This window comes from Arvicola amphibius, chromosome 9, assembly GCF_903992535.2.
Source record: "Arvicola amphibius chromosome 9, mArvAmp1.2, whole genome shotgun sequence".
Taxonomy (NCBI): Eukaryota; Metazoa; Chordata; class Mammalia; order Rodentia; family Cricetidae; genus Arvicola; species Arvicola amphibius.
Window position 1 is genome coordinate 43,777,184 of NC_052055.2, and position 27,530 is coordinate 43,804,713.

The 27,530-nt window shown below is 41.3% G+C and overlaps 1 protein-coding gene across 1 annotated transcript in view; it reads left to right on the forward strand.

Moving 5' to 3' along the window:
• Nucleotides 1–27,530, forward strand: part of Atxn10 (ataxin 10) — a 134,890-nt gene that overhangs the window by 65,197 nt on the left and 42,163 nt on the right. The window lies entirely within an intron of this gene.

Genomic DNA, 27,530 nt, shown 5'->3' on the forward strand with positions numbered 1-27,530 from the left:
CAGTCAGAGGACAGCTTGTGGGAGTCAGGTCTGTCCTTTCCCCATGTGGTTCTGCAAATTGAATTGAGTTCATCAGGTGCAAGGAGGTACCCTTACTGACCGAGGATCAGCCTCGGAGGAACTTTGAAATCTCAGATCTATGTCCCCATAGCTGCACTTTGTGCTTCTCCTCAGTCAGAAGTAAGTTGCACAGAATCACAGCTTATTGATTTGATGATTGAATGTATAGACAAGATCTGGCTTGCTTAGAATTCCACTTCTTTGTAATGTAATCCGAGTTCAAGAAATATGTCAAAATTCATAAATCAAGCTGTCACCATTAGTTTCTTGAACTTACAGTTCCTGCTACAGAAAGTGAAATTAAAATTCCTATCTTGAGGATACCAATCGAGATTTAGTTTGTTGAAGCTGTACTTTTTTTTTTAAAGGCATAGAGGAGGGCTACTGTTGTAGCTCAGTGGAAGAGCGTGCACCTCGTATGTATAAGACCTTAAATTCAGTCCCTAGAACTGCCAAAAAGTAAAGTATTGAGGATGGTTTATTGTTTGACTTCAAAACTCCCCTTTTTCTATTTTTACTCCTGTGGGAGCAGCATGGCATTATTTAAAAGGGAGACTTACATGGACAGTATGAGCCATGTGCTGCTATTACTGCAGCATGCCAGGGATCCATGCTTTGTGTTTCTTCATGGTATCCCTACTGCCGGCTGAGTCAAACTGTGAGCTCCAGGCTCAGTGAGAAAACCTGTCTCGCAGAGTGGAGCGTGATTAAGGAGGACGCCTGATGTCAACTTCCGGCCTCCACATGTGACCATGCAGCAATGTTGATTTCCAGCATGTTTAGTTTTTTCTTGCAGCAGCACCTGGAAGTTAAGAGAAGCAGAGTTATTCAACATGCGTGCACAGCACACACATGCACACGCGCGCGTGCATAAAGGAGGATGGATCAAGAGGCCCTGTTTGTCTCTGACAGGAAGGAAATGGCAGTTCTTGGTGGCTATAGCCATTCTTTTTTCCATTTTCATAGTTGGTGCATATGTCCTTAACTCCCTCATCTAGTATCTAGGAATTTAAAAGAATTTCAATTCAGATTTTATAGAAAAAAATAAAGAATAAAACAGTAGCATATGATCTGGAGAATTTTACTAGCAAAAATAATTAAAGCTCATATCAAGGTGACTGGGGGCATTCTTGAGTGCATATCAATTTGTCTGTGTGAAAGAGAGGCAGAGGCAAGTGGATAAAAACAGAAGGCCTATTCCTGTGTGTTGAGTCTCTCTCTCTCTCTCTCTCTCTCTCTCTCTCTCTCTGCAAAGGATTTAGGATTTGAATTTAACTTGTTGGCAGGGACTCTGGTTTGGGTGTGTTAGCTTTTGGTGAATGATTAGTTTTAACACTTTTACTACAAGTTAGAATCTAATGAGAACCCAAGTGTTTTTGACATTGTAAGTTTTCCTTATATCTCTAGACTTCATTAGTATGGGCAAATAAAGTTTTTATTTCAAGTGTCAGACTAGCGCCTTTTTTTCTGAGGGAATAAAAAGGACAGACCTTTCCATCATACAGCTAAGACATCGTCAGCCTCTGACATGATTAGTTGTTTGCTTTTCCTAGCAGCGAAGGATCAGCGTTATATCTTATAAAAGAAAATCATTCTTGAAGTAATTTTCTGATCCCTTCTTTAAAAAGCCTGTTGCTTGTCTTATTTTGGTAGAATTTAATTTTATACTTATCATGTTCTAGTAGAAGAGTGGCATTGAGTCTCTCACGCTGTGATGTTTAACTCAGATCTGCGTTACTCTTATGCAGCAGTTGGAATAAGGCCATTTCTGTTTTGTTCTCCAGATAGGAACTGCCATGCTGTCCTGTCATCATGGTAGAAACTTGTAGTTTAGTTCAAGTATGTATTTGCCATCTGCTGTGTACCAGCTGGTGTTCTGGACAGTGAGAATGTAGAAATGGGTTTGGCATAGTGCCCTCTTGAGGAATTCGTGTGCACAGGGGAGACAGATGTAAAAATTTGCCATTTAGTGAGTTTGTGAGACTGAAGAGTGGCTGCAGTGTGTGCCAGGAAGAAGGAAAGGCTCCACTCAGTTCAAGAAGAGTGCACCTAGTGCCTAGGTGAACAAAAACGAGGGAAGCTGGGGGAGGGAGCATCCTGTGAACTCTAGAATTTTGTTCTACCTTGTCACTGTTCTACTGAAGATGCCCTGTGCTTGAGCTGCCATCTCATCAGTGCTAAAATCCCTGCCTCTGCAGACCTTATCCCAGTGGGATCCTGGGCTCCTCTTCCCATGTCCTATTCTGGACTTTCATTCTGCTTTCTGAGAAAGATGCAAATGCTACCCAGTGATAGGCCAGTGCCCAAGACTTCAGAACCCTACCAAGGGTTAAGCAGAAAAGCATATCCTGCCAGTCTCTCAGGAGCTGCTGAGAGCAGCCATGAGCCAGGGACCTACAGTGTTTTTTTTTGTTTTTGTTTTTGTTTTTTCCTGAACTTTCCCTTGACTGCCTGCTTCCTTTATTATAGTCTTCCCTTTAGTATAGTGCATGGAAACGATTTTAGAGTTTAAATTCCAATTCCTTTTCCCCCTTCCCTCCCTTCCCTTCCTTTCCCTTCCAATTCCTTTCCTTCCCTTTCCTCCCCTCCCCTCCCTCCGCTCCCCTCCCTCCTTTCTCACTAGGCAACCCTTCACATGTTTCATTTTTGAATCTTTCTTCAGCTAGAAATTAGAGCTCATTTTCCTGATCTCATGTTTGCTGTGAGGACTAAGTGACATACCTTGTATGAGTGCCTCAGTGTGTATGTAGTGGACGGTTTTATAGTCCTGCTTTCTTTTAGCCTATACGCCTCACAAACCTGAATTTCATCATGTTGTTTGGCCTTCTCAATTCTATATAAAGGGGCCATGTTCTTAGTACCTCCTTGGTGATCGGTGGGTCTGTTCCCTCAGTCCTGTACTTGTCAATACTGTCACAGGCTCTTGAGCAGACAGCACCCATGAAGGATACCAATGGTGGAGAAGTTAAGTCCCATGCCAGTTTCTTCTCTGCTCATGAGTTTCCATAGCCTTCTCTCCACAGTGTAGAGTGGCTAACTCTCTCTAGTAAGCCAGTTTCCTGATACCCAGGAATGTTTAGTGCAGAACTCTATAAAGAAAATTGCTTGTTTGCTGCTGTATATAGCACCCCAGAGCAAACCTCCTGTCCTCCTTTGTGTGTCTGCACAGTTCTGGTAAAACCTGAAGGAGCAGAGCTGCTCACTCGATCAAGTAAGCAAAGGCCTAGGTGGCATTTCACCATCTTCTCGATGTTTTCCTTCTGTTACATGTTCCATTGTAAAGCTTTCATTTCCTTTAGGTCAAATTTGTGTAAAAATGCTGACACACCTTGATTGAGAAATATTTCAAACTTTAGTCATTCTTTTACATATTTGTGTGAAAGCATTTCTAGTTCTTTTCTTGACAATCAACTCTGATCTTTAGAGTTAGGAGAACAAAAGGGAATGGAGGAGCAACACTTGATGCTGTGTTCTGTGTCCCTTCCACTTGTTCACTGCCTTCATGATGGCTGCCCTCACCTCTCCAGTCATTACTAAATGGAGGTGAAGGGGCTCTCAACACCGCAGTAACTAAATACCCTGTAGCTCTCTGTCCTACTAATAGTAATCATTTGTATGTATTTGAAAGTTCTGTATTTCTTTTTAGGAAAAGTATTATTAGCTTAGATACACTTGCAAACTGAAAAACAATCATGTTAGTCCCAGTAACACAGTAAACATTATGCAATGATTATTATGTGTCTGGAACCCCTTTGAGTCCTTGCTTTTATCAGTGTATTTATTTTTGTAATATTTTGGGGAAGTGGGCAATATTATCTCATCTTAATTTGCAAACTCAGATGTGTGGGCATTAATAATTTTCCTAGAATCTCATATAATCAGTGGTAGAACACAAGAGTCCAGGCAGACTGGCTTTTAACACAGTATTCTCAGTTTCCTTATCTGCCCACCCTTGGAATGGCCACAACTTAGGAGTTATTTCTGAGGCACATAGTTAGACAGAGCTATAGTTTTTGTAGTTTTCTATGATATAATCACAGATTTGATTTATATCTGCAAATGTATATAGGATAACCCCTATCTTTGAGGTATAATAGGAGTTACGGTGGGTTTTGTAAATTAAGCATAGATTTCCTTGGTTTTTCCAGACTTTTAAATTAATGTTGAATACAGTCTTGAAACACTGCTCTTTCTAAAACGAGATGTTGATTAAAAGACGTTTTATATATCAACATATATTCACACAAGCAGAGTGGATACTTGTTTTTTAATTATTTAAGGGAAATGAACTAAAAATGAACACTAAAAGAAAATTGATAAAGAAGGATATGACTTAAGGTTGTTTCCTGTTTTTGTTTGAATTTTTCTGATGCAGGCAGCATTTCAGGCCCCACTGAGAGTTGTGGCCAACACAGTGTGGATAGAGCTTCTTCCATTTTATCTGTGGGAGTAAGGTGGAGGAGTGATTGTCCTTTTTTTGGTTGAGTTGTTTGTGCTTCTTGTATTATTGCGCATCTTACATTACAAATCCTTCCACAAGCTCATGTTACTCTTGGACACTTGAATAATTGGTTTAATGTGGGGCTGATTTCTGGGAATGATTCATCACTATTTGCTTAGTATTATAACTAGCGACAACGTTGAATTTACCTGCTGGAAAAATCCAAGAGGAAATGTTTAAATTAAGTCACTAACCTACAGAGAGTTGGGGACAAGAGGAGGCATTTGAGCTAAGATTCAGTTTCTCTAACCCTCTACTGTCTATGCCTGAGAGGGCAGAAGGAGTGCTCCTCCTGAGGCATGGATGCCGAGTGAGAATTCCCAGTCCTAAAGGACAACTAGGCCTCCTTCACACAGCCTGGGCCAGGCACCCAGAGGGGCTGTGGAGGAGGAAGGCTGGGGAAGGCTGACCTGGGCTGTGGTTGAAGAGTATTGACAGGAAAGTCTGACTGGTCGGCCAGGCAGGCCACAGGATCAGGGAGGGGAGGGCATGCACCTCACCTTCTGTGATTTCAGCTCTAGAAACCTTGACTGGTACCCTCTGCTCTCCATCCTCAAAGAAGCTAGATAAACAGAAGCTTCAACTCTAGCTGGTTTAAACTATGAGTTGGTAGTGTTTGTTCCCCCTCCTCATCGAGCAGCTGATTCTCATAGCAGCAGGAATCATTGGGCATCCATCCTGAATTCAAAATTCTGCTTCTGCCCCTTGGAGCTCCTGGTAAAGATACTCCTAACTGGGGAGTAGTGAATGATTTGTTGAGAACTTGGAGAGAGTGAGAAAAAAATCCTTTTTGTCTTTTATAAATATAGTTGTTTTTAATCTTGAGAAATCATTTCTGGCCATTTTAGAAGATAAAATATCAATCAGGTAAAATGATTCAGTAGATAAGGGCACTTGCTGCACCCTGGTGACCTGAGTTCATTCCCTAGGACCCATGTGATGTGGAATGCAAGACCTGACTCTGGCAAGGTGTTCTCTGACCTTTACACAATACCAGACCTGGGAGCTTGTACATACACATTATAAAATACATCTTAAAAAATAAAAGAGTATTAGTGCTTGTGATGGCTAATCTGGGTTGTCATCTTGACACTCCTGGGAAGAGGGACCCTGAATGTAGAGTTGCCTTCATCAGACTGGCCTATGAGCATTTCTGTGAGGTATTTTCTTGATTGCTGATTGATGTACAAAGGCCCAGCCCACTTGGCAGTGCCATCCCACCTAGGCTCATGAACATGAGCCTGAAGAACAAGCCAGTGAGCAGCATTCTTCTGTGGTATCTCTGTAGTTCTGTCTTTCTGCGCTCTAGCCCTGGCTTCCCTGCAGAATGGATAGTCACTTGTAAGGTGAAATGAATCCTTTCCTCCCTAGGCTGTGTTTGCTCTTGGTATTAATCATAGCAACAGAAAACCAACTAGGACAGGGCAACATTAGTAAATACTAATGCTGGTTCTCCTTTTAGAGTTATTCTTTACCAATGATTTTATATAGGAGTCAGCTTACATTTACTAGAAAAATAAGCTCTGGCTCCACATCTTTAAATAATCTCATTGTTTTTAGTCTACACTGAAAATAATGGCATTTTTGGATTTCTACTGTGTATACTATTTATTAATTTTGTTAAAAATTTTAAAAGAGGAACAAAGTTCTGCCTTTGTGTTAGGGCACACAAATTTATGTATAAATTGATACTACTCAGTCTGACTGACCTAGTGACACATTGCCGGCAGCCGTTGTGGCTCAGGAAGTTTGGCCTGCAGTCTGATGGCACCTGTGCTACCTCTATAACCTGACCTCAGTCAACCTTTTGTCCCATGCTCCTGTCTGGCCTGCCTATGGCTCAGAATGTTTGTTTTTCACCTTCCTTTTTTTCTGAGGAAGATCCACGGCTCCCTCCTTGGCTTGTGGTAAGATCACTTGGGTAATTTGTATACAGCACTGGCATCCACCTGGAAACATGGCTTTCCCTGCTGTAGCAGGTGTGCTAGCCGCTTCAGACTCAAGAAAGTGATGTTTAGGAAATTGCACACTTGTGGCTTGACTTTTACACCATAGTGATGTGCTTGGATCAAAATGCACCTTTACTTAAAATTCAAAATCAATACTGATTATTGATCTGTAAACACTGAAATTTTCTAAGGAACACCATATTTTATTTCAAGGTTCCTTTTTGGTATTTGCCTTGTTAATCTATAACTTCTAGAAGTTTGTGGTGAGTGCCAGGTTTCCTGCTCTGACAGCTATCTCTAAAGGGTTGCTTTTAGCTAGGTTGCAGGTGTTCATTTAAGCATACTGGCTGAGTGCTTGTGTGTGCATGCGCACACCCCAGACAGTGCCAGAAGCTGTAATTTAAAGGTGAGCAGGCAGAGGAGTGTGTAATGTTTTTATCTTCCGGGCAAGATCCTGATGTACAGCTTCATGTGACATCTCGTTTTTTAAAAGCCCGAGGCATCTGTAATCTTTATAGCAAAAATTCTAGTGCTATGTTTTGCATTCCAGGCTTACCGTCTATCCTGCTCTGTAAATATATGGCTCTTGTGGACTTATAAATCATGACAGTAGGACTCATATCCAAAAAGCAGAGATTTAAATCTTTACAGAGCTTCTAAGATTTAATGTAACTTCGACCTTACTCTTCCTCAGAAGTTAACATTCTTACTTAAAGACAACACATCTCATCTCTTTGATAGTAACTTTAAAAACATATTTCCAGAGAAACAAATATTTAAGAGCATAGTCAACACTAAACTTTGTGCAAAGTCTGGAGGAAGGAAATAAAACAGGTAATTGCCTGTAAACAACTCACAGCCTAGAGGAAAACATGAGAAGCTAAAGATCCTAGGATCTGTGTCTTTGCAGCGACTTCCCCCACCCACTGAGACTGTGAGGCACTAGCAGAAGGGAAGGCTTCTCCAGGCAGCCAGTGCCACACAAGCTTCCAGACGGGTGGTGTTGAAAAATGCTGTCCTCAGGCCAGGTTCACCAGATGTCCACATGTCCTTCCCAGATTCTCTCTTGCTCTTCTTACCTTCATGAGAGTTCACCTCTCAGGGAGGGGCTTTACTTCCCTGAGCATAAGACCAATGGGAATATGCAGCAGTTACTAGAATCTGTGATCTATTCTTCCCCCCCTTTCTCTCCTTCTTCTTCTCTCTCCTCCCCTCCCCTTCTTGTCCCTTTCCTTCACTTCTTTTTGAGAGGGGCTGGAAGCAGTTGTCCGTACTTGGTGGTCCTGGCTCCTTTTAGGGGAACTTGCAGCCACAGGACTTTCCCATCTACAGACAGTGTCCTTGCCCTCATCCTGTCCTTTTGTTTAGCTGTCCTGCAGGCCAGGTGTGTCTGTGTGCATACCCTCACTGACATGATGCTCTGTGTGCATAGAGCACGTGTGAGATTTTTCAAGGTCACAAAAATTGTTCATCGGTACTCTGTTCTGTGGTTCAGAGAGCTTCAGAGAGCCCACATTGTGACAGATACTTTGATAAGCCCTACAGGTCTCAGACAGAGTGTTGTAGTGCTGTTTTTTCTAAGGTAGTTCATGACTTGCTATGGGATATTGTGCTCCAAGATGAGAGTGATGAGTGATAAGGCTTGGTAGTAACAAAGTAAAGTCGCCTGTTCTTAGTGCTGCCTGTGTACCAGGCACTCAGAACTGCAGCAGTTTTAAGTGGAATTCACTCACTTCATGTAGTGAATGGTACAGAAGAGGAGACTGAGGACGTGAGAGTTAAATTATATGCCCAAGGCTGTGCAGCTGTTAGATGACAGAAATAAGCCATCCTATTTAAAGCCACTTAAATTTGTATGTATTGTTTCTTACTGCAGCATAACATCATCCACCTCAGTTCAATAAATTGGAGAAGAGCCACCATGCCAAGGGACTATCTGGAATGTGTCTGCAGATGTCTGCATTAGGAAGAAGTGGGATGGCAACATAGGGTAGGATGAGGGACAGATTTCAGACAGAGTTAGGAGAAAACAAGACAACAGGCAGCATTTCTTTGATTGGCCAGTGTTATGTGAATGCCTTACTTTGGGTGACATAATAATGTACCCTACTGTATAACATCCCAACAACAAAGTATGATTCTACCAATGAACTGATTGGGCTTACTTAAAGAGCATGGGTGAGGAGTTGTCACCAGAGGCATGAGTGGCCCCAAAGCAGTTGCAAGGAAAGCCTTGACCCAGCATGCATAATAGCTTCCCCATACTGACATGGAAGGAGCCCAACTTCAGCTAGTCTCCTCCAGCCCATGCACTTTAGCACTGAGAGCATGAACAGTTTGCTCAAAATTGAATACAAATGACTGGGAGGAGTGGCTGGGATCTCAGATGAGGATCCAGTGAGTTTCCTCACCCCTTCTTACTGTTGAAGCAATGTCAGCAGTCACCAAGCTCAGTCTTGATAGACTATTGTAAGCAGGCACAGCTGATCTGATCAAGATGGCAGCTGTTTTCTTCAGAGGTTCATGATCCACAGTAGTCAAAGAAGTAGCTGACCTTTGGGGAAGCAGTTGCCTTTTCATGGTCACTGTGTGTTCTTATAGACTGTCTCAGTATTGGGATGCTTTTGTGATTTTGAAATCTAAAATCTGAGCACTTGGCCTTTAAAGATTGTCTGTTTTGCTTTACTACTCTTCCCCCTGTGCCCCACCCCCACTGGAACTTCAGCACAGTTCCTGCCTGAGGTGAGTGTTGTCTTTTTGTTTGTTTGTTTGTTTGTTTGTTTGAGAGATTCATATGTGCATATAATGTGCTTTGATCAAGTGTACTCCCTATCTCCCCGCTCCAGTTCCTTCCATAGTCCCCTTTCCTCACTGTGCCTCTCAATTTCATGTACTCAATTTTTTTAAACCCATTGAGCCCACTTAGCGCTGCATCCTTGAAGAAAACTATGTTCCCTTCTTCCAGAAGCCATCTATTGGCAACAACTCCTCAGTTAGGGGTGGACTTTGTGAACCCCCCTTCTCCATTCATGCTAAGATTTTGTCTGGCTTGATCTTGTCTTGTGCATGCTGTCACAGTTGCTGTTGGTTCATGTGTGAGAGTACTGTCATACCCAGAAAACATGGTTTTGCTGCAGTTCTCTGCTGCGTGTTTCTCATCAAAGATCAGTGACTCTTGGGATAGAGGGATGTAATATAGATGTCCCATCTGGGGCTGAGCACTCTGCAGTCCATTATTACACAGGTTGATCTGTTGTGAGCCTTTGTTTTAATCACTGTCTATTGCCCACCCCCCAAAAGAACTACCCCCGCTTCCTATGAAGGTTGAGAGAAGCACTAATCTCTTGAGTATAAGTTCTTAGGAGGCAGTTTACAACTGTGACCATTTAGCAGGAGAGTAAAAGTCTTCCTCTGGGCCTGTAACCGTGGGCAAATGAATATTCTTTACCAATGCTTTTCCCAACACTTTATGTGATACTTTCTTTTTTTTTAATTTCTTTTTTAGAAAGCTAGGTGTGCAAGTAGTAACTGATTACATTCTAATGGCATGTAAAGACACAGAAATGCCTTTTAAAAGACCAAAATGGAAATGTAGCGAAATCTGACTTGTCATAGGAAATATTTTAATAGTATTCCTCCTGACTCTAGTGACTTGTGTGTTTTTAGATAAGCCTTTGCTATTCCTTTTGAAATCATGTATCTTTTCCCTCTTTGCCTACTCATTATTAATAATTCAATAAAAATCTTTTTTTAAGCCATACCCCAGCAAAATAGCAAAAGTTGATTGCTTAATATAAACAGCCTTTAATTAAAGTTGGGAAAAGATTAGTCTTTGATGATAGAGATATTGTTCCATTGTTTGCTGAAACAGAAGAGACTGGTTTACATTTGGTCAGGTGGAAACTGTACTCAAATGGATTAAACTGGAATCTGACTTTAAGCCCACTGCTAGCTGGGTACTGTCAGTGTATGGTGGTCCCACCTCAAGCTGCTGAGTGGAGCCACAGGCCTTTGAGTTTTCTCGGTTTTATGGCATTTCCTACTTAAGCTTCAAATGAGCTGAACAACAAATGTCAGTTGTGAAAGATGACAGTTTACTTACAACAGTTAAAAAACAGCTTAAAGTTATAGGTAAAAAGAGAATTGGTTTCCTATGTGCTGTGCGGATTTCTTTGTCGCAGGGCCAGGACCTCAGTTTGTTTTCTCCTAACAGAGGGCCCTGACCTAGGGTAGTTGCCCGGTGTTTATTGAATATCTTGCTATGCCACATCGAAGAAGGGGCGACTGTTTCTTACTTATCTTTGCTGTGATAGGTTACAGATAAAGCAGTTTTTTTTCCCCAGTCAGAAACAAATGCAAGCAGAGAATCCATTGGACTATTGTGTTTTCTTTCATGAATATCGATTAACTTAGCCAGAATCAGAATGCACCTTGAACTTGTTGATCCTCACTGGATAAATTCTACTTTGTCTCAGGTCAGGGTTCTTCTGTGTTCTCAGTCTGGCTGAAGAAAGCCTGGGCCAGAGCTGCACTTGAAAGGGATAGTGGAAAAAAAAAAAAAAAGGATTCCAGAACAGGAACTAAGGGAATGATAAGACCTTGGCTGTTTCTCTGTTGCTTGCTAGGTCACTAAGCTTAGGGCTCTGCCTCCTGATGCTCCTCTAGTCTCTTGTGTCGTTACCCCTAGCCCTGTAGCCTTCTGCTAGCAGACACTGTTCTTTTTCATGGTTTCAGGTCCAGAATGAAAATAATTCCAGGATTTTACCTCTGTTTGTTGCCATCCTTGGTACACACACACACAATCTCTCCTCAGATATGGGCCCTAGACCCTGGGTATTCTCTGCTGTGCGTAACAGTAACCCAGACACTCTGTCTCAGAAGCTTCTCTACTGGGCTGCAATGTATGGGGAAGTGAAGGACTTTGCCGACTGAGATCTCCGGATAACAGCAATTGCCCTTTCTAGACATGTTGTGGCTACTTGGTCTAGAGGCACCTAGAAAAGGGCCTTGCCTGTGGCTCTCCCTTCACTCCTGCATCCTGATAAACTCTTAGTTTGGGAAGGTTGGCATGGGACAGGAAAGTGCAGCAAGAACCAGCTCTTTCCAGACAGTGTGATGGTAAGAAGGGGACTAGCTGAAGAAGGTGATGTTTGGAGGCCTCCTAGGAGTTAAGTAAGGGTAGACAAAGACGTGGTCTAGATGATGGGAGGATTTCAATGTGCAGCTGAGGCCTGTGAGCCTTTATCCCCTTAGCTAATGTACCATTTTTCATTGGGGATGCCCATCTCTATAACTGCAACTCTTGTTTTTTTTGTTGTTGTTGTTGTTGTTTTTCTCATTTCTTTCAGGCTTTTGGTCATCTCTGCAAAACTCTTACTGCCTGTGCACACCTGCCTCCACCTGCATTTTTTCTTTTTTCTAGGTAACCTGTTGCTATCAGGCCTACTAGGTGTGAAAAGCACCTGTTTGTGATTGGCTTTAGTTGGTTCTCCACACTAATAGACTGTAAGCCTACAGGGTACCAGCTCTATGCCCCCTTTGCTATATGCTGTTGCCCTATTTTCTTACCTCAGGATGCTAACCATCATTAGGAAAATTATAATAAATGCTATGAAAATACTCTTCTTGAATTTTACCAGCTAATATTTCCTAGTCTCTTTTAGTGGCTTTTTGTTTTGTTTTGTTTTGTTTTTAATCCTGCAGAGCTTGAGTGTCATCTTGTTCAGGTGCACATGCTGATCTCAGAGGCACAAATTGCAATCATCAGGCCACTAGGTAATCCTGGCCCACAAGTTGTTCCCCAGCTCCACAAGCCCAGGCTCTGGTATTGGACCCCCAGGAGCCAGGTCTCCTCAGGGTCAGACTTTCATCTTCATTGTTCTCACCTTTGCTCACACTGCAGGACATTGATTAGAATTTAGTGGAAGTGTTGCAGTGAAAATGTTTATCATATCCTCTTTCGGTCTCCAGTGTTGCTTTGAGACTCTGAGGAGACCCTGCTCTGCTTCTTCTAATCCAGACTTGTTTGACTTTGTCTCTTCAGCCCTGGGTTTTTAACTCAAGTTTTCTTACCCTTTGTCTTTACTCATCAGTTTTGTTGACCTCCCCATTTTTCTCGTGGTAGGTTTAAGCTAAGGTAGAATTTGTTATCTGTCTGTGTGTCCTTCTGCTTCGGTTTTATAAATGATAAAACCCTTTTAGGAATTCTGATGGAGCAGGTTTAAAGAGACATGCTGGTAGGAAAGCAATGTAAAAATATGCTCTTGTGGAAATAACAAATATTGCTGGGCTCTAAAGAGACCACCACCTCCTCACAGGTCACCCCTGGAACACATTTCTCCTCAGAGCAGTGGCAAAAGGGGATGTTTGCCTTAGTGTGGGGTGCTAAAGAAGCAGTAGTGGCAGTAGACCTTCATGGTGATATATGGAGGTGGAGCCAGGAGAAGGCCTGCCTGGAAGCATATGGGCCATGGAAACCTGGCCATTTAGACCTTAGCAGATCCAAACTCTGTCAGGAGCCAAGGAGAAAGGAATAACTCATCAATACCAGCCATCTATCTCAAGATTTGTGGAGTCCTTTAACATTTCTAAAATAAATACTAATTGCAAGAAGTGGCTTTTGAGGGTCACACTGGGACCAAGGGTGTCATTATGGTGGACTTGTTCCCACCCTCTCTCACACTGGGCATTGTTGGGGCAGCTGGCCAATCCCTGTGTTCAGGGGCGTGGCTGCCCCAGGGGAGAAAGGTACCTTAAAAAAGAACCAGGTTGGGGATAGACGCCCTGTCCTCTCCCCCCCACCCCCCACCCCCGACTCTCTGCTTCGCTGGAGCTTTGGCTTTGTGTGTCCCTCTTTCTCCTTTTATTAAAACTGATTTATTCTAAAAGGACTATTTTTGGTTATTTCAAATCTCCCGCATCATTTTGGCGTTCCAACGTGGGGCCCGCCTTCTCGCCCCTCAGCCCCGCGTTCCAGGGGCCTGCAACCGCCGGTTTCCCCGGCCGGCCCACTCGCTCCCATGGGTTACGTTTCATTGTGGAAGAAATAGTGGCTAGTGTGTGGATGGAAAGTAGGAGAAGATCTAGTAAAGATTCAGAAAGCTGAAGAAGCATACTGACCACATGTTCTCTTTTGGCTTTGAGAGCTAATGCAAACACGCCAGTTGTGAAAGGTCTTTTAGGGATCTTTTAGGATATTTGAACATGAGTGAACATGAACTGAATGCTAGGTATTGTTAAGAGGTTGTAATTGATCTGACTAGATAGTGCAATGGCAATCTCTATTTTTGTTAAGGTGCATCTACTAGAAAAATTATTAGCTGGTTATAGAAATATATGAGACAGTCTTCAGTGGATTTGGGAGTCACATAAGGTCTGATAGAGTTTCATCAACTGTAATATCTATAAATGGGTACCTGTTCCCCCGACCCCATGCATTCGGTAAATACAGGCAAATTTTGTTGTTATCACAGAAATAACGGGTATTTCCCTGACCTTTAGTTAGTATGGAAATAAACTGATGGAGCAATCAAGGAGGAAATGGTCAAGGCACTGCCTCACGAGTGGACGAAGGCTGCCACAGAAACCTGATGTTGGAAAAGTACAGATGGTCTAGAATGCATCCTTTCAACTCAGACTTTCTGTCTGTGGGCAACACAGAGGGAAGTGATGGAGAAGACTCCTTAGGAACAGCAGCTGCCAGCAAAGGCACTGAGGAGCAGGGAAGGTTGAGTCTGGCCAGGGCCAGGTAGAGATTCTTGAAAAGACTTGGGCAAAGAAATCTTGTGTGCCAAGGGCAGATTCCAGCCTGTCATCTACCTAAGCAGCCTGTACTGACTGCTATTACTGACTTCTAAAAAGTACATGATTCGGCTATGCAGTAATAGTACTGGGAAGTTCAGAAATAGATACTTCTTGATGGAATGTGAAGGATATATATATATATTGGTTGAATAAAAACATTTGCCACGGCAAATGTATAATTGAAAATAAAAGCCAGGTTTATTGGTGCATGCCTTTAATCCCAGCACTCCGGAGGCAGAGGCAGGCAGATCTCTGTGAGTTCAAAACCAACCTAATCTTCATAGTGAGTTCTAGGACAGCCAGAGCTATGTAGTGAGACCCTATCAAAAACAAACAAACAAACAAAAACACCACCACCAACAAAAAAAACCCAGAAAACAAAGAAAATCAATAAAATAGAAATAGCCACAGAGCAGCCTGTAAGACTTGGAGCTAGTGAACAGAGCTTTGTACTTGTAGCATAAGGATGGCCATGGCTTCCTCAATACAATATGGCGCCAAGGCAGTGTGTGTGCCTTTTTCACTAAGCAGATTTGTAGCTCCTGCTTTACAGATGAGAAAGCAAAGTCATGGAGGTAACTTGTCCAATTTCTTTGTAGCAGACATGAATGAAATCCCTCTTCAATCCTACCTCGAGCAAAGACTTTATGAAATGAATCCCACTGTTCATAAAAAGAATTTTTAAAAGCATAACAGGATAAGATGGAATAGAAGAAATGTTTTGTGCATGACATTGAGTATTGGAAAAGAAGTGTATACATTGTAATGTGACCTGTGGGCCTGTTCACACAAAGGATGTATATATCTCCATGCAGTAAGTTTAAAGACAGTCCTGGTAACTTTGTGTTGGAATCTCTGAGTGAGCTGGTGGGTAGGCAGACACCTGGCCCAAATAGAACTTCCTACCAAAGCTTGTCCACTGTAGGAAAGCTACCCTGGAGGAAACTTGGCCTATCCTGTGATAGCAACCTAGGACTAGCCAGGACAGGCCTTTACTTCAAGGCTCAGCCCAGATCAGAGCAGACTTCTCCAGGAAGGAGAGCTGAGTGCCAGCATCAGCTGTCCACACCCTCCAGGCTTAGCTTGGTCTCTTAGAAGAGAGAACGATTTCCACTTGAATATGTGTACATTTTAGAGTAGCCTGCTAGTAACTACCCACAACTTAACCATTGTTGTGTTTGGTCTACTGCTTTCTTTGAGGGAGAACTGATGGCATATCCTTGTGGAGCCTCCTAGGCCATGAGCAGGGACTGTCATGTCATTAAGATCTCTGATAACTTCTGCCGGCACTTTGATTTCAGCCTGTATGTACTTTGATAGATTTATATCTAAGTATAAATGAGGAACTACTACAAATGTCCATTTTTAAACAACCTTCAGTTCGTGGCTGGTCATTGTGTGTAGGTAGGAAAATAAGACTACTTTTTGTGTTTTTACCTGATATACTGTGGCTTTAGCATGTTTGTTCTAGGGGTTTACAGAGCAGATACCCTAGAACTTTTTACATAGGGAAACATCTGCAAATAAGAATGACTATTTTCGCTTAGTTTCTGCTCTATATGTCTTTATTGCCATTTCTTGTCTTTATGTATTGTTAAGCTTTTATTTTTATCTCTCCTTTTGGGGGGGGGGCAGAATGAGACTTGAACTTGCTTTTTATCAAATAATTACTGAAACTAGAGTTGGCTCAGTGATTAAGAGCATTTCCTGCTCATGCAGAGGACCTGGGTTTGGTTCCTACATGACTGTACACAAATTCCTGTAACTCCAGTTCCAAGGCATCCAATGTTTTCTTCTGGCCTCCATAGGTACAGGCATGAAAACAGTTTGCATACATATATGTAAGCAAACACACACATAAAATAAAAATAAATTTAAAATCTTTAAAAACCAAAGAATTACTTTGTTGTTGTTGGGCCCCCTTTTTGTTTTTTCAAGACAGGGCTTCTCTATGTAGCCTTGGCTGTCTTGGAATTCACTCTGTAAACCAGGCTGATCTCGAACTCACAGATCCACCTGCCCCTGTCTCCTGAGTGCTTGGATTAAAGGCGTGTGCCATCACTACCCAGCCCCCCCCCCAAAAAAAAGTTTTAAAAAAGAGTAAGTCACCTAAAAAGTTATGGAACAAAGAAATGACTCAAACACTAGGAAAACAAAATGAGAAAAACCTATAATGACGTACCCTTCTAAATAAGGATTTCCTGCTCTGAATATTGACCTTGGATACTTCCAATTCTCCTATCACCTACCCCTTTCTAATCTTAGTGCATATGTGATGGATGGGATGTGTGGAGTGAGAAGACAATCTTAAGTGTCAGTCTCATCTTTTATCTGAACTGAGACAGGGTTTGTTTATTTGCCACCTCTGATGCTGGCCCAGCTTCCAGGTATCCCCTGTCTATGCTTTTTACCTCACCATAGGAAAGCTGAGATTAGACATATCACAACCTCATATGGTTTTGCTTTGTTTCCAGAAATTCTAACTCAGGTCCCCACACTTGCATGGCAAATGCTTTACCCACCCAGTCATTTTCTACAGCCCTCATTCCAATCCGTTGAGTGAAAAGAATGGTTAGTTGAATCACACAAAACACAGGACCAGAGCAGCAGAACAACTCCGGGGTGTTAGGCAAAAGATTATGATGAACCTTACACTCCAATGGATGTTTGAACATACCGTTCTGAACACTCTTGTAACAATTACCCATAGAGGGTGTGTGACCTCATGTGGAATGTCTGCCTGTCTTTCCTAGAATATTACAATTGGAATAAAACAATGTAGAGATGTTGTTTCTGAAAACACACATGACCTTCAGTCAGAAAAGGCTCAGTGTTTGCCTATTCCTATGGAAAGGCTTGCTTTTAAGGAAACGGAAAACGATTCTCTGAAGGAGATCAGTACTCTGACATTCTGAATACCTTCCTGACATGTGTCTACTTACCTGACCTAATTTGTACAGGAAACCTACAAAGTCTACCTCCCTTTCTCTTTCCTTCACTTCTCACTTCTAGCATAAGACTTGGCATATTATCTCTAGAAGCAATTACTGATCCTACAGTAGTAGGGACATATCCATTTCCAAAGCGGAAGGAGGATCTTGTTTGGAGCATATTTGGAATACACTGGCCTTGGGTCCTCACTATCCTGACTTAGGAAAGGTGGAGTTGAAACGGATGGGAGGGATAAAAGGGTCTAAATCCACAAAGGATGTGTAATTGGCAGCACACCAGGGGCTTTTTGGCTCTGAACTAGAGTTGGGCCTGCCTGTCCCCCCTCAATTCTATAAGTCAGCATAGGATCTAGGAACAGAGGTGTTCCTCTGTCAGGTGACTCGGTTGTGATTTTTTGTTTGTTTGTTTCAGACAAGGTTTCTCTATGTAGCCCTGAATATCTACTTGCTGTGTAGACCAGGCTGGTCTTGAATTCACAGAGATATGCCTCCTGAGTGCTGGGATTAAAGGTGTATATCACCATGCCCAGTTTTGTGATGAATTTTGAAGAAATGAAGACTGGAGTTGAAAACATAAATACTGAAGTTTGCAGCAGGTTGTGAGGCTGCTAACAGTTTATAGTTGACCTATAGTTTTCTTACTCTGTCCAAATATTTACTTATTTGTTTAATCATCTTCAGGGACTACTTATTCTAAAGTACTTATTCTAAAGTAGATTTTATTAAAATAGTGACTGTTGGAGGTTATCATTTGACTTTAGTAACTGCCAGTATGGCTGTCAGCTGTTTTAGTCTATGAAATAACAGTTTTTCTCCTAGGTGCAACTATAGTAAAAACATGGTTTGCAGTATCATTAGTAAGAAAGTTCTGGTAAAACACAGTTAAGTAAAATCTATACTTGAAGACTTTGTGACCTGGATTGTCAGTTAATTTAACAGATATTTACTTTTATAGCTTTTGATCTGTCTCATCAGTGAGCCTTCTCAGCAGCCTTGTGAGCTGAGACTGAGGTCCCTCTGTTGATTAGAAACCTACAGTTCTGAGAGATGAAGCGGAGCTCCTGTGGGCACAGACTTCCTGGCCCTTTAGTAACTTATTAGTGCCATCCTCTGCTTTCAACATCTGGTTTGCTTGAGAGATGGCCTCATACACAGAGCCCAGGGTTATAGCAATGCCCTTGAACAAGCCGTGTGATTATTCTGAATTTTAGTTTTTGTGTCTTTCAAGATGAAAGGTGATAGTCTACTCTTTAAAAACTAGAGTCAGCAGAAACAGTAATTTTCAGTATAAGGTATGCAGATAAAAGGTGGTTGTGTGGCATTCACTATTTTCTGGGAACTATGAACAAACCAAAGTAATAATGGTACCAGTAAAGTCTAACTTTGTGAGCCATTGAGTTTATTTGGGTCACTTATAGGAATATGGATGAGGGGTTACTTATAGGAGCATGGATAACTCAAAAGAAGCTAGGCCACCAGAAAGTTTGCTTTAGCCTGGTAACTACTCATGAAAGCTACAATCCCTGAACTCTTTTCATAACATGCTGGTAAGTTGGACTCTCCTCTTTTTTTTTTTTGCAGTCTTTACTGTCCTATAACCTTGGGAAGAGAGACTGATAAGTCTCAGGGACTTCTGAGACTTGTGAGTTGTATAGATGGTTCTGAGAACTGCTATACAGCAAGGATGTAAAAGGTTGCAGTACTTTGTTTTTTCCAATCAAAATTTGTTCTGGACCATGTTACCTCGATCATAAATCATTCATTTATTTGATCTTTTCACAGCCCTTTACAGTTTATTAGAACTACCAAGGCAGCTTTCTGGCCTGATGACCTTACATTTTATAAAGCACTTTCGTGTGCATGTGAGTGACATCACTTGTGTTTCATGGAATGCCCATCATTTCTTTTTCCCTTAAAACTTTTCTCACCCAGGTTTGGGTATAAAGTTCCATCCTTAACTGAGGAGCTTTTGGCAGTTTTTAGCTGTGCAGAAAAGAAAAGTCAGTTTTCTATAAACGTGTAGTCCCCGACAAGTTGACCTTACTTCAGTAGAAGGCCATATACCCAGAATATTTGGGTAGCACAACTTGGCCTTGAAGTGGGGGTAGGGTAAGGAATAAGGGCACAAGTTCCATGGGAAGTTCTCTCTGGGAAGAGTTAGGGGAGGGAGAACAAGTTTGATCAAACAGTTGTAGGAAGTTGTCAAGCTAAGAAATGTGAAAATTTAAAAACAAAACAAAACAAAACTTTTTTTTTTTCGGGAAAGTTTGTATGCTCTTAGCCATGGAAAGCTCTCCTGGGACCTATTTCTGAGCCTCGGAGTTACAGCTGAACCTTGCTTTAAGGGACGTTTGATAATAAAGAAAAGTTGCAGCCAGAAAGCTTGACAGGCCTGGTTCTAAACCCTTTGTGGCTCAGGTGCTTACTAGCTGAGTTGAAGCATAATGTACTCATTATGTACCAGTTTTATCATTTGAGGGTTTTGTCTCACAGGGTAGCTGTGAGTAAAAGCTGTAGAGTGGTGGATCGGGGGCCGGCGTGTGTGTGCGTGCATGTATTCCGTTAAGTGGTACTCAATGAATGACAACTACTGCTTTTCCCTTGGGGTGTTAGGGATCCAGCTCAGAGCATAGGATACACTAAACTCTACTTACATTCGAATTATATTTGGCTTTTACTGATAATTCTGAACCAAGTTTTTAAAACTTCTCTAATAGGAGGAATTGTGTTCTCGGTTTTTTGTTTCCATGTATCCCTCTGCTCATATTTTTTCTGTTAAGTATAGCAAGTAGATCTCTTAAGTAATATGTATATCATTTAAATGATGGACAATGTTGAAATGATTATATATGATTTGTGCATGTTGCTCATAATAATGCCATATAAACCAGAAAGGTACTTTCATAATTTGGAATATAACAACTTGGGTTATCCTGACCAAACTTTGCTGTTGCTCCTAAGTGCTGCTTTACACTACTGAGATAGACCAGCCTTGAGGACAAGTTTGTCAGGGTTACTATGTACCAGATACCCTATAATTACTGAGATTATCCAGCTAGTGTAAAGTGCTGTTTAGTTTTTGTTATTCAGTCGTTACCATAGCTGGAGTCAGTTGGGTGTTTAAACCCTTTTGAACTCAAGCTTCTTTTATCTTGATGGAATATTTCATGTTTTAATGCCCAGTATGGAGTGTGTGCTCAAATATTTTACCAGGTATGTGTTTTTTACAGGTTCATATAATATATAAAATGCATTTCTGTTCCAAGAAAAATATAAGTGGTAAACAGTTGGGAGAGGGCTTGCATATTTTCCTTTATTATCCTGTCTGATGATTAATGCTTTCAGTTATGTTCACCTCACGTTTAACCAGGTTAGTGTTTAGTTTTGGTTAGGTGTTTTCCTTATGAGCACAGGAACAGCCAATCCTGTGCTCTGCCTGTCTTCCAGATGGAGTCTTTGCATTGTTTCCAGATCACGGTGCTTAATGTAAGGTCAGATTTTCTTATGAAAACAGATTTTGGATTAGCTATGTCTGTGCACTTGCACACACCCCTGCACACCTGCCTGTGCACCTAACCTGGAGTTCTGATTTCAGGACACAAAGGCTTCAGATTCTGCTTTATAACCTTAAAGTGCAAAGTGAGACTGAGTGCACTGTCCCCTGCAGCCATTGCTTTGTAGAGCACAGGTCTGGTGAAAGAGCTCGATGATTGTGAGCACTGCATGCAGGGGCTGCACACTATGGCATGTGCATCTGTTTTTGTAAATAAAGATTTCCTGGGACACTTAACTTAATCACAGTTAAGTAGTCATGACAGAGATTGTGTGACTTGCAAAATCTAAATTATTTTCTACCCTTTACAAATAAAGTTGGCAACACCTGACAATTTATTTAAAAAAAGAAAAAAAGCTGTTTGAATCCAGCTTGATCACACAAATAGCTATAGAAACTTGACTGTCTTCTATGAGCTGCTGTTTTCCAGGTTCAGGAGGTAGAGCATTGAACACAAGAGACATAATACCTGTCTTCATGGAACATGAGGCCAGTGGCACATGTTCTATGAGGATAGCAACCACATAACTTTCATAAGAAAGAGTAGGGAAGTTGATATTTACAAAAGTAATATTTAGAACATTCTTTGGCAGGAGCCAAAGTTAGTGTAAATCCATTTGCTACCCTCAGAAGTTTTCACTGGAAGAGGGAATAACTAGATGTAACCGGGAATATCTCTGGCACATTTGCTCAACAGAGATGAACACGTATGAAATTCTGATTCACCACTGAAGAAGTAATCCTTATCACTGCTTAGGTACAAGCAATGCAAGAGTAACAGATTGTTCTGTTCCAGTAGAGAAAAATAAAAGTGAGAATAGTAAAAAGCCCAGTGCTTTCAGTATGTTAATACTTTTTGTGAATCTGAGTTAATTCATGGAGTTTCATGCTCACTCCTTGTTTTCCCCCCTTTAAACAATAGGCTAGTTTCAAAATCCTGGCTCTTGAATTCGTGTATCAGGAAGAATGCAGAGTGCTTGGGAATAGAAGGATCAAGTTAAGTTCCTGTTCCTTGAAGTGGTGATTATGTTCTAGGAATGAAGAGTAACATTTAAAATTATGGAACTAGCCAGACTTCAATGGTGCACACCTTTAATCACAACACTTGGGAGGTAGCGGCTAGTGGATCTCTGTGAGTTTGAGGCCAGTTTAGTCTACAGAGCGAGTTTCAGGACAGCTGGGGACAGAGAAACACTGCCTCAAAAATAAATAGACAGACAAACAGATAGATAAATGAATAAATAAATAAAAAAGGAAGGAAGGAAGAAATTACAGAACTAACTAATAAGTAAATGTGGTAGTCTAGTTAAATTGATCTTTGTACAAAAGGTGTTAGAGCCTGAGTATTTTATTACATCTTGGTGTCCCCTCATGTTTAGGATGAGGGTGAGAAATACTTTGGTGAATATTATCAATTAGAGTGTCACAGAACCTAAAAGATGGCTTGTGGAAATACACTTTTTAAAAACTTGAAATTTTTAATTTTATTTAGTATTACTCTGTGTGTGTGTGTGTGTGTGTGTGTGTGTACACGTGTACGGACACAGGACAACTTGCAGAACTGACCTGCACTAATCAGTTTTTTCCTTTGGCTGGATACCTCAGAAAACTTGTTGTTTGTTGTTTGATTTTTGTTTCCAGTGCTTTCTACACTGAAGGGCCACTTCTACAATAACCTGACACCTATGGTTTTCCGTGTGCCTAGGTGGAGAGCACTACTCATGGAGTTACAAGACCCATCCTTGAGACACATGAGCTGCTGCTGCTGCTGCTTTTTTAAGGGTTTAATAGGAGGATGCACTTAGATATGTCTATTTGGGTGCCTGCAGTGGTCAAAAGAGGGTTTTGGGTCCCATGAAAGCCAGGTTGTTGTGAACATCAGCAATCAGACGTGATTGCTGGGACCTGAGCGCAGTTTTTCTACAAGTTCTTTACCACTGAGCTCTAAGTGGAAATATAATTTTGTTAAGCTACCTATTTAGCTAGTGTATTTTTCATCTCTATTCATCATATTTCAGAATATAATTCAGGCAAAAGCTGAAGTAGAGGAAGGAGGCTGTTTTGTGTACCTGTTTGTTTTGCAAAGAGAGAAACCTTCACAGGTGGGAGCAAGACTGGGCTTGGTGTGTCAGATTGAGTGACCATCTTGCAGTGAACAGCCACAACTGATTTCCCATCTCCAGAGAGAACTTTTGCTGTTTTTCTGTGATGGTTCAGCAGAACTCTCTATTTTTTTTTTAAGTTTAAATAATGTTTTCCCCTTGGCAAAAAGAAAGAAAGAAAGAAAAAAGCACTAGAAAAGATGGTTTACCCAAAAGCACATCCAATGTGAAACACCTAATCATATTAGTGCAGTCACTAATGTGAAAACTAGGAGTTGAAGTCTAAAGCTGTAGTCTGTGATCCGGTAGAGATGTGTTAGAATCCGCAGGCACTTTTTGAAAGCACAAGAGAAAATTACCTGTATTGTATTTGAAAACATTATCTTGGGGAATACAGGCACACATCTACAAACACATATAAAAGAATCAAGCTTTATACTACAATCCAGAAAACTTGGGCCTAAATGAGAAAAGGCAGCCAATGGCCACCAATCCTAGGATGAAATAAATGTTGAAATTACTGACAAAGATTGTGAAGAGGCCATCATAGTGATGCCCCAGGGAGCAGTCATGGACACACTTGAAAAAAATGAAGGAAATCCCAGTAGAGTAGAAGACACAAACTTTAATAAGCTGAATGGCAACTTTAGAACCAAAACAAATAAACGACAAAAAAATGAGATAAAAATAACCCCACGTCATGGCTCATTAGTTAATCCATAGAAACAACAGAACAAGCAGCCAGTGAATTTGAGGATAGAATAAAATTACTCAATATGAAAATAGACAGTAAAGTAAATTAGAAAAATAATAGCAAACCCCTAGAACACATGGGACTTTAATGTTTGACATTCTGTTTTCAGATTCGCCACCAAGAAAGGTAAAGTGGAGCTGAAAGGTAACCCAAAGAATATGTTTCAACTGGGTAACAAACAAACCTACACATGGAGGAGGGTCAGGACTGGTCAGGATTCCTTGGCAATTAGCTGTAGAATAGTGAATGATTCAACTTTGAAATTTCCTGTGAGCCCAGTGGCTCACCCATCTTGTTAAAACAAGGAGGGCTTTGCTATCAGTTTTACTGTGTGACTAGGAGCTGCTCCCTCCCTTTAGCCCAGGCTGCATCAACTAGCTTTTCCAATTGTAGTGTAGAAAGGCATTGTTGGTAAACCAGTTTTTGATAGTCAGACTTTCTTCACTGTAGCAAATACTTGAGGTAATCTTATGAACAGAAAAGATTATTTTGACTCACACTTTTGGAAGTTTTGACCCATGGTATATTGATTCTCTCACTTTAGGCTTGTGATGACACATCATTACTGACATGCACGAAGGAACAAACCCTTTCACTTTATGGTGGTCAGCAAGCAAAAGAAAAGTCCCCTTGGAGGGCATGTCCCCCATGACCTGAAACCTGTTTTTGGATGGTTTTCAGTACATTTGATATTGCTTTAGCTGCCCTCTCTGCCTCTTTCCCTCCTTATTTTTTTTAATATTTGAGACAGTTTTGTTAATAGAATCCACATTGGCTTTGTGTGGCCACACTGTGCCAGTCTTCTAAAAACCAGATTGCAGGCATTTATAATATTACAGATACCACATTATCACCACACCTGTCGTCCTCTTTTCTGAAGATGAGAAATATTTTCATGGAGTTGAAAAAAATGAATGCATACATTTTTAATTAAACAGACCTGAGCTTTGCCTACTGCTAAGCGATGTGACTTTGAACTAGTTAACTGCTATGAGTCTCGTGATCTTTATCTACCTGATAGGAATGCTAACTGCTGCCCTGCAGACCTGTGTGAGGATCAGATCTTGGCATAGGTCTCCCTTCACGCTCACATGTTCCATTTTGTAGCAGAGCTAGTAGCTTCTGTATTGCATCTACTTGGTGCATAACCTTAATCTTAGTAACAAGCAGGTATTTCAAGGGTTTTCTTTGGTTCCATGTGTCTCATTTGATGGAGGGGCAGCCACACGATTTTCCCAGAGGTCTTTGCCAACTTGCCAGGCTGTGTGAGTGGCTAAAGAGGAGGACAGAGATGCATTTGGTTTCCCCGGGTTTCTCATCAGCTTTATCCCTCACTATGTCCAGAGGACACTTAGTGTAGAACAGTACCTAAGCAGATGTCCTGCTGGTCTTACACATAGAGAATGCTCATTACCAGTCTAGTGTGGCAGATAGTTAGATGACTCAGAGTATCAGTCTCCCAGTGGATAGTAGCACCATAGGCAAGTTGGTCACCAGGCTCCAAGACTCGTTTACCAAGGGCCAGAAGCTCAGCTGATATTGCAACCGAAAATGGAGATTCTGTCCGTGGGTTAAAAATTAATGACCAAATGCGTTCAGAACAGAATTCTGTTTGTTCAAGCACTGAACTGTAGCTTTTTAGATAATGCATTATGGGTGGGAATTGCACCTTAAGTAGCCAAGGTGAAGTGCACATTTTTATAAGCTTGATGTCTGAGTTGTTTTTGTTCTAAATGTTGCTGTGTCTATTAGCACAGTTGTGCCAGAACAGCTTCTCAGAACTGCCTGCTTTCTCAGCCACTGCCATGGCTCCCAGTCCCTTTTGGTGTTATGCTTTCTCAAGTCATATTCTGTGACTTTGGGGCGACATCTAGGTAGAGTGGAGCTGTAAATAATGTGTAGTTGTGTGTTGAAGAGGTGCTTTTCTTGACTCATATTTTTTTCTGCTTCAAAATAGATCTTTCATGTAGTTATTTAGACATGTCACTGGTCATCTTTTGACATTTCGCTTCATTAAACTGTCTTTAATGGGTTGGAGAGATTGCTCAGTAGTTAAAAGTGTTGACTGTTGTCTCAGAGGACCCAGGTGTAATTCCAGCACCCACGTGGCAACTTAAACTATCTGTAACTTCAGTTCTAGGAGACCCAACACCCTCACAGACATACATGCATGCAAAACACCAATGCACATGAAATAAAAATAAATAATTTTTAAAATAAGAAATGGTGGTCATTGAAAACTAACAATACTTATGAATCAGCAGATTTAAAGTTTTCTAGAATGCAACAAAAATGCTATAAATAGAAGTATAAATATGAATAATTGTATTAAAGTCCACCATTCAGGGTATTTTCTAGAAGCCACATATTGTTCTGGTTCATTTTCTCATCATTAACTAAAGTGACACTCTCTGATTGTAATGCAGCTTTGTTTGGTTTGTTTTGTTTCCCTTGACTTTCATATGAGAAGTGAGTCAGCTTCCTTCAAAGCTGTACAGATGGCAGTGCCAGTCTCCCCTCTCTGCCCTTGTGTCCCCCAATGGCTTTCCTGCCATTGCTCCTTGAGTGGGAGAAACTCCAGGAAGTGAAAAGGCTAAACTAGAGCTCATCCTGCGGAGGGCCATGCTCTGCATTCCAAATCCCTGGCAAATGCCTTCTGACATCTAGTCCTGAAGTGTCTAGTTGATTTGTAGTTGGGAAAAGTAGCCTCAGACCCTCTTTAAGAATGCACTGAGTGAGTTTTCATTCACCAGATGTTGCCCAAGTTCCTGCCTGTGCACTTTCATCCTAGTTTAAGAACAGTTGGAAGTGGGCTTTATGTGTTTGTTTGATTATTTTTAAGTCTTATGTTTAGAAATACAGTTAGCTTCTTTAAAACTACCTGACTTCATTCGTCATTTAAGTAAAACCAGTTAGGTGGAAGGTTTTGTGAAATGTGCATGTGTTTGTTTGCTTGCTTGTTTGTTTTTAAAAAGGAGCAAGTTACCAAGGGCATGACAAATTTAAAGATGTTTGTATTTGCTATCTATGTATGGTATGTGTTGAACTTTCTGGAATTTGGTAGCTGAACTTAGAAAATATCTCTTAAGGGGAGGAGAGAGAAAAGGAGGGGAGCAGAGAAAAATATATAGCTCAATAAAAACAATTTTAATAAAAGAAAAGAAAAATTTCCCATTAATCATATTTCTCTTTGTTCCTCTAGATCAGTGGTTCTCAACCATCCTAATTCTCTGACCCTTTAATACATTTTCTCATGTTGTAGTGACCACCATCCATAAAATTATTTCCGTTGCTACTTCAAAACTATAGTTTTGCCAGGCGGTGGTGGTAAACACCTTTAATCCCAGCTCTTGGGAGGCAGAGGCAGGCGAATCTCTGTGAATTTGAGGCCAGCCTGGTCTACAAGAACTGGTTCCAGGCCAGGCTCCAAAGCTACAGAGAAACCCTGTCTCGAAAAACAAAAACGACAACAAAAAAACCCTATAGTTTTGCTACAGTTAATGAGTTATAATGTAAATATTTGATATGCAGGATATCTGTGAAAGGGTTGTTCATCCTCCAAAAGGGTTATGATGCACAGTTGAGAACCTGCTCTAGATGGCTAAGAGCCCCCAGCTATATTATCGAAGAGATGCTGTGGTTTACACAAAATCTCATTTTACTCATTTGCATTCACTGTGGAATCATAGTCTCTCCTCCTCCTGTACTCTTGTATGTTACAGTGAGCTGTTTCTCACATTTTGTTCTCCTGGGTGGGGAGGGTTACTTCAGGGCTGCGGTCTCTGAGGCCTCTGTGCCCTCGAAGTGTGCCTTCACACTTCTTGAGCTTTATGTGCCGCTCTCCACTTTTCACATGT